Genomic DNA, 6440 nt, shown 5'->3' on the forward strand with positions numbered 1-6440 from the left:
GGAGTGAGTGGCGGCCCTCCTGCGAGACCAAGAAGCATCGACTCGCGCACGATATCGGTGTCTTTCGACGTGCCCGCCGGCCACCGCCGCACGAGTACGGCAAACCGCGTATGCCGGGGCGGGGTTGGCGACGCCGACGCAAAAGTGGGAACCGCCACTAGGATGTTCGCCGTTTTTGGCAGAGTGAGTGCTGGCACTCCGGCGAAGCGAAAGAGCGCGAATGCGCCCACGAAAGTGGCGTGTTTGGACGTGCTTGACGACGACCACCGCAGGAAAACGAAAAACCACGTCAGCCGGGGCGAGCGACCCATGGCGGTCTGGGTGCTTATCGCTGCTATTATAGGGGCACCCCGGCAGACGCAAAAAAAAAAAAAAATTTTTTTCGACATTCTTTTTTGCTCGTCGACCTCGGGTGACCCAGGTCGCAGTGGGAGCCGCGCACGAAAGCGGCGTCGCGAGACGGCTTCGCGGTCGCTAGTCGCACGAGCTCGGCAACCGCGTCTGCCGGGGCGGAGTTCGGGACGCCGACGGCTAAGTGGGAACCGCCGCTCGGATGTTCGCCGTTTGTGGCCGAGTGAGTGCTGGCACTCCGGCGAAGCCAAACGGGGCCGATTCCGGCACGATATCGGCGTCTTTCTACGTGCTCGCCGGCGACCGTCGCACGAGTACGGCAAAGTGCGTCTGCCGGGGCGGGGTTTGCGACGCGTACGCAATAGTGAGAACCGTCGCTCGGATGTTCGTCGTCTTTCGCCGAGCCAGTGCTGGCAATCCGGCGAAGCCGAACGGAGCCGATTCGGGCACGATATCGGCGTCTTTCCACGTGCTCGCCGGCGACCGTCGCACGAGTACGGTAAACCGCGTCAGCCGGGGCGGAGTTCGGGACGCCGATGCGAAAGTGGGAAGCGCCGCTCGGATCTTCGCCGTTTTTGGAGGAGTCAGTGGCGGCACTCCGGTGAAGCCAAGGTGCGCCAATTCGCGCACGATATCGGCGTCTTTCGACGTGCCCGCCGGCCACCGTCGCACGAGTACGGCAAACCTCGTCTGCCGGGGCGGGGTTTGCGACGCCGACGCAAAAGTGGGAACCGCCGCTCGGATGTTCGCCGTTTTTGGCAGAGTGAGTGCTGGCACTCCGGCGAAGCGAAAGAGCGCGAATGCGCCCACGAAAGTGGCGTGTTTGGACGTGCTTGACGACGACCACCGCAGGAAAACGAAAAACCACGTCAGCCGGGGCGAGCGACCCATGGCGGTCTGGGTGCTTATCGCTGCTATTATAGGGGCACCCCGGCAGACGCAAAAAAAAAAAAAAATTTTTTTCGACATTCTTTTTTGCTCGTCGACCTCGGGTGACCCAGGTCGCAGTGGGAGCCGCGCACGAAAGCGGCGTCGCGAGACGGCTTCGCGGTCGCTAGTCGCACGAGCTCGGCAACCGCGTCTGCCGGGGCGGAGTTCGGGACGCCGACGGCTAAGTGGGAACCGCCGCTCGGATGTTCGCCGTTTGTGGCCGAGTGAGTGCTGGCACTCCGGCGAAGCCAAACGGGGCCGATTCCGGCACGATATCGGCGTCTTTCTACGTGCTCGCCGGCGACCGTCGCACGAGTACGGCAAAGTGCGTCTGCCGGGGCGGGGTTTGCGACGCGTACGCAATAGTGAGAACCGTCGCTCGGATGTTCGTCGTCTTTCGCCGAGCCAGTGCTGGCACTCCGGCGAAGCCGAACGGAGCCGATTCGGGCACGATATCGGCGTCTTTCCACGTGCTCGCCGGCGACCGTCGCACGAGTACGGTAAACCGCGTCAGCCGGGGCGGAGTTCGGGACGCCGATGCGAAAGTGGGAAGCGCCGCTCGGATCTTCGCCGTTTTTGGAGGAGTCAGTGGCGGCACTCCGGTGAAGCCAAGGTGCGCCAATTCGCGCACGATATCGGCGTCTTTCGACGTGCCCGCCGGCCACCGTCGCACGAGTACGGCAAACCTCGTCTGCCGGGGCGGGGTTTGCGACGCCGACGCAAAAGTGGGAACCGCCGCTCGGATGTTCGCCGTTTTTGGCAGAGTGAGTGCTGGCACTCCGGCGAAGCGAAAGAGCGTGAATGCGCCCACGAAAGTAGCGTATTTGGACGTGCTTGACGGCGACCGCCGCAGGAGTACGAAAAACCACGTCAGCCGGGGCGAGCGACCCACGGCGGTCTGGGTGCTTATCGCTGCTATTATAGGGGCACCCCGGCAGACGCAGAAAGAAAAAAAAAAATGGGGACATGGCGTGCGTCACCGTGCGGCTTCGCAGCGTTGCCGAAGTCGCCGAGCCCTTCGACTGAGCCGAACGGCGGACAGGGAACGTTGGTCGGCCGTTCTAACCTGTCGGTGCCACGCCGAGACGTCGTTAAGGAAAACCGCGTCGTGGGCCTCTACGACGCCGTCGAGTCGTTGTACGTTTGGTGTCCAGCGTGTCGGCGGCGAGTAGCGGACACGTCGTTCACGACTTCGGTCTTTCGCAGTCGACGCGAACTTGCGGAGAGTCGTGGTGCCTCACGTTTTCGGCAGAAACCGCGGCGGAATTTTCCCGTGCGTGCGCGCACGACCTCGGTGCTGTGCCGTCAGCGTAGTGTTGCACAAACTCGTGGCCTACCCAAGGTGCGGTACGTTTGCGGCCGTATCCTCGGTGGGAATTTCGTGAGTAGGGTCGCAAATTCTACGACCTCGGCGGGTTTGAGAGCGACGTAGACTTGTGGCACGCTCAACATGCCACACGTTTCGGGGCACACCCGCGGTGAAATTTTCTCGAGTACGCTCGTATTAGGGCCCAAGGAGGTCTGGGTACTTATCGCTGCTATTATGTGGGGGTTCTCGTGAGCGGCGTACGCGAAAGCGACCGGGTGTCTGATATGCGGCGGGCTTCGGCCTCGTCAAGCGTGTCCTCGGGTCTGCTCCAGGGGAATCCACGGCAGTCGTCTGCAGCCTCATCCGCTTGATGCGTTAGGGGCTGGTTGTCGGACGGTGCCGTTTTACCACGATATCGAGGTGTGTTCCGTGTCGTCCTCGGGCGATTCAGATGCGAAAGCGCCGAAGACGCGGGCGTGACCCGTCGTCTGGCGGCTTTGCAGTCTCGGCTCCGTTGCTAGTTCCGGCCGGTCCACCGACAGTGCAGCGGGCTTGGGCAACCCGCACGGCGCGACCGAGTCGATGCAACGAAAAAGAGCGAGCATGAACGTGCTTCTTGCCGCACGGCTCCCACTCGTCTTTCGGGAAGGTTGTGCCGTAGCGAGCTCGAACGCCGTCATCTCGGAGTGCAAAATAAGCGTGTTGGGGCGCCTGAAGGTGGCCTCCGCCGCACACAGACTGCGTCCGGCCCGCCGAGGGCGAGGACGGACGCGCAGTCGAACGATTACCTGGTTGATCCTGCCAGTAATCATATGCTTGTCTCAAAGATTAAGCCATGCATGTCTAAGTACATGCCGAAATAAGGCGAAACCGCGAATGGCTCATTAAATCAGTTATGGTTCCTTAGATCGTTTCTTCCTACTTGGATAACTGTGGCAATTCTAGAGCTAATACATGCAGTGAGCCTGGAGCCCTTTGGGTAACGGGTGCTTTTATTAGACCAAGATCGATCGGGTTTCGGCCCGTATTGTGTGGTGACTCTGGATAACTTTGTGCTGATCGCATGGCCACGAGCCGGCGACGTTTCTTTCAAGTGTCTGCCTTATCAACTTTCGATGGTAGGTTACTTGCTTACCATGGTTGTTACGGGTAACGGAGAATCAGGGTTCGATTCCGGAGAGGGAGCCTGAGAAACGGCTACCACATCCAAGGAAGGCAGCAGGCGCGCAAATTACCCACTCCCGGCACGGGGAGGTAGTGACGAAAAATAACAATACGGGACTCTTTTGAGGCCCCGTAATTGAAATGAGTACACTCTAAATCCTTTAACGAGGATCAATTGGAGGGCAAGTCTGGTGCCAGCAGCCGCGGTAATTCCAGCTCCAATAGCGTATACTAAAGCTGCTGCGGTTAAAAAGCTCGTAGTTGGATCTCAGTTCCAGACGAGTAGTGCATCTACCCGATGCGACGGCTCGGACTGAACATCATGCCGGTTCTTTCTTGGTGCACTTCATTGTGTGCCTCGAGATGGCCGGTGCTTTTACTTTGAAAAAATTAGAGTGCTCAACGCAGGCGAGTCGCCTGAATAAACTTGCATGGAATAATAGAACAAGACCTCGTTTCTGTTCTGTTGGTTTTTGGAATACGAGGTAATGATTAAGAGGGACGGACGGGGGCATTCGTATTGCGGCGCTAGAGGTGAAATTCTTGGACCGTCGCAAGACGAACTACTGCGAAAGCATTTGCCAAGAATGTTTTCATTGATCAAGAACGAAAGTCAGAGGTTCGAAGGCGATCAGATACCGCCCTAGTTCTGACCATAAACGATGCCAACCAGCGATCCGCCTGAGTTACTCAAATGACTCGGCGGGCAGCTTCCGGGAAACCAAAGTATTTGGGTTCCGGGGGAAGTATGGTTGCAAAGCTGAAACTTAAAGGAATTGACGGAAGGGCACCACCAGGAGTGGAGCCTGCGGCTTAATTTGACTCAACACGGGAAAACTTACCCGGCCCGGACACTGGGAGGATTGACAGATTGAGAGCTCTTTCTTGATTCGGTGGATGGTGGTGCATGGCCGTTCTTAGTTGGTGGAGCGATTTGTCTGGTTAATTCCGATAACGAACGAGACTCTAGCCTATTAAATAGGTGCGGGGTTCCCAGCACCTTACAACCTTCTTAGAGGGACAAGCGGCTCCTAGCCGCACGAAACAGAGCAATAACAGGTCTGTGATGCCCTTAGATGTCCGGGGCCGCACGCGCGCTACACTGAAGGAAGCAGCGTGTCTTTATCCCTGTCTGAAAAGACTGGGTAACCCGTGGAACTTCTTTCGTGATTGGGATAGGGGCTTGCAATTGTTCCCCTTGAACGAGGAATTCCCAGTAAGCGCGAGTCATAAGCTCGCGTTGATTACGTCCCTGCCCTTTGTACACACCGCCCGTCGCTACTACCGATTGAATGATTTAGTGAGGTCTTCGGACCGATGTCCGGCGCGGCCTTTCGGTTGCGCCGGTCTGTTGGAAAGATGACCAAACTTGATCATTTAGAGGAAGTAAAAGTCGTAACAAGGTTTCCGTAGGTGAACCTGCGGAAGGATCATTAACGGATTGTGAAGGGTGAGCGCCTCAGCTGCGTCTGCGCCCGACACTTTCTGCCGCTGACCCCGTTTGGACGCGGGGTCGGCTTTTCCCCACGGGGCTGCCTGAATGTGGAGCGGCACCCCGTGACAAATTGTTGCGCCCAGCGGACGCCAACACCGCGACCTTGGACGGTCGGCCAGGTGGCGGACGCGGGTACAAACGGCGCAACGCACTCATAGGTCGGCTTTCGACCCGCCACTGCACCGTGGCTCGAAGCGCTCGAAATGCGCGACCCGACCGCTGCGGGACCGCCTAGTACTGTAAACAGGAGCGGCGGAGCGCGAACGGCGAGTCGTGGTTACGTCGGTAGAAGGCGAGGCTGCGCGTTCCCGAAACGCCAGCCGAGTGCCCTCCCGACCGTTCGAGCGTGCAAGAACGAGACCCGACAATCGCGCGGCGACTGCCAAGTACGAGAGGAACGGCACAAGCGTCGGCGGTCGGTCAAGGAACTGGCGATGTGACGGGTCCGCTGTGCACCAGTGCATACCGTCCCGCCGTCCGCGGCAAGCGCCTCCGCGTCCTCGGGTGACGGAGGCTGCCGGTCGGTTCTTGCAGGCGAGGGATCTCGCTGGCACCGGTTCGCGTTGACGCGCGGCCGGTCATGGCACGGCGATGCGACGGCCGAGGTGCGCAGTACTCGATGGAGGAACCGCACGCTCCGATGACCGTCCCGCCCTCCGCGGCGTATGCGTACCGACCGTAATGGTTGCAGCAGCGCCGGCCGGCTTTTGAATTCGCCACACGAAACACGGTGCGAGATCGCGGTTAGGGGAGCGTCGACGTTGCCAGGCGTTTTGCTTGCTGCCGAGGGAAAGGCGGCACGGCCACGTCGCGCTCGTCGCGATTAGCGGGTCTGCGCGCTTTGGGAAGGTGCCGCAACGACTTGCCGAAAGAGGAAGCACGGAAGAACGAGGGACTTGGACGTCCCGACAATTGAACGCACTTGCGGCCAGGCCCTTGCTGGCTTCGTTCTTCCGCCTCGAGTAGGCTCGTACGCGGCTCCGGCGCCGAAAGTGGTCCTTGGCACCGACTTCGGTGGACGTGGGAAGTGCCGCGCAAGTACGGCGCGCCTGGCTCCACCTGTTGGCTAAAGTAGGCAGCCGGATCGGCATTTTGGTGTGCGGTGGCAAACCGTGGATGCGAAAAAAGCTTGTGCGATTTCGTGGAACAAAAAGCGGGGGTCCCCCTTTTTATGCGGAGGAGACCGACCCG

At 59.6% G+C, this 6440-nt stretch overlaps 1 non-coding gene across 1 annotated transcript; it reads left to right on the top strand.

Moving 5' to 3' along the window:
• The first annotated feature begins 3375 nt into the window (after window positions 1–3375).
• Window positions 3376–5190, top strand: LOC142795809 (small subunit ribosomal RNA). Its single transcript, XR_012893324.1, has one exon. It is a non-coding gene; the product is annotated as a small subunit ribosomal RNA (ribosomal RNA).
• The last annotated feature ends 1250 nt before the right edge of the window (window positions 5191–6440 follow it).

The sequence above is a fragment of the Rhipicephalus microplus genome, unplaced genomic scaffold, assembly GCF_043290135.1.
Source record: "Rhipicephalus microplus isolate Deutch F79 unplaced genomic scaffold, USDA_Rmic scaffold_883, whole genome shotgun sequence".
NCBI lineage: Eukaryota > Metazoa > Arthropoda > Arachnida > Ixodida > Ixodidae > Rhipicephalus > Rhipicephalus microplus.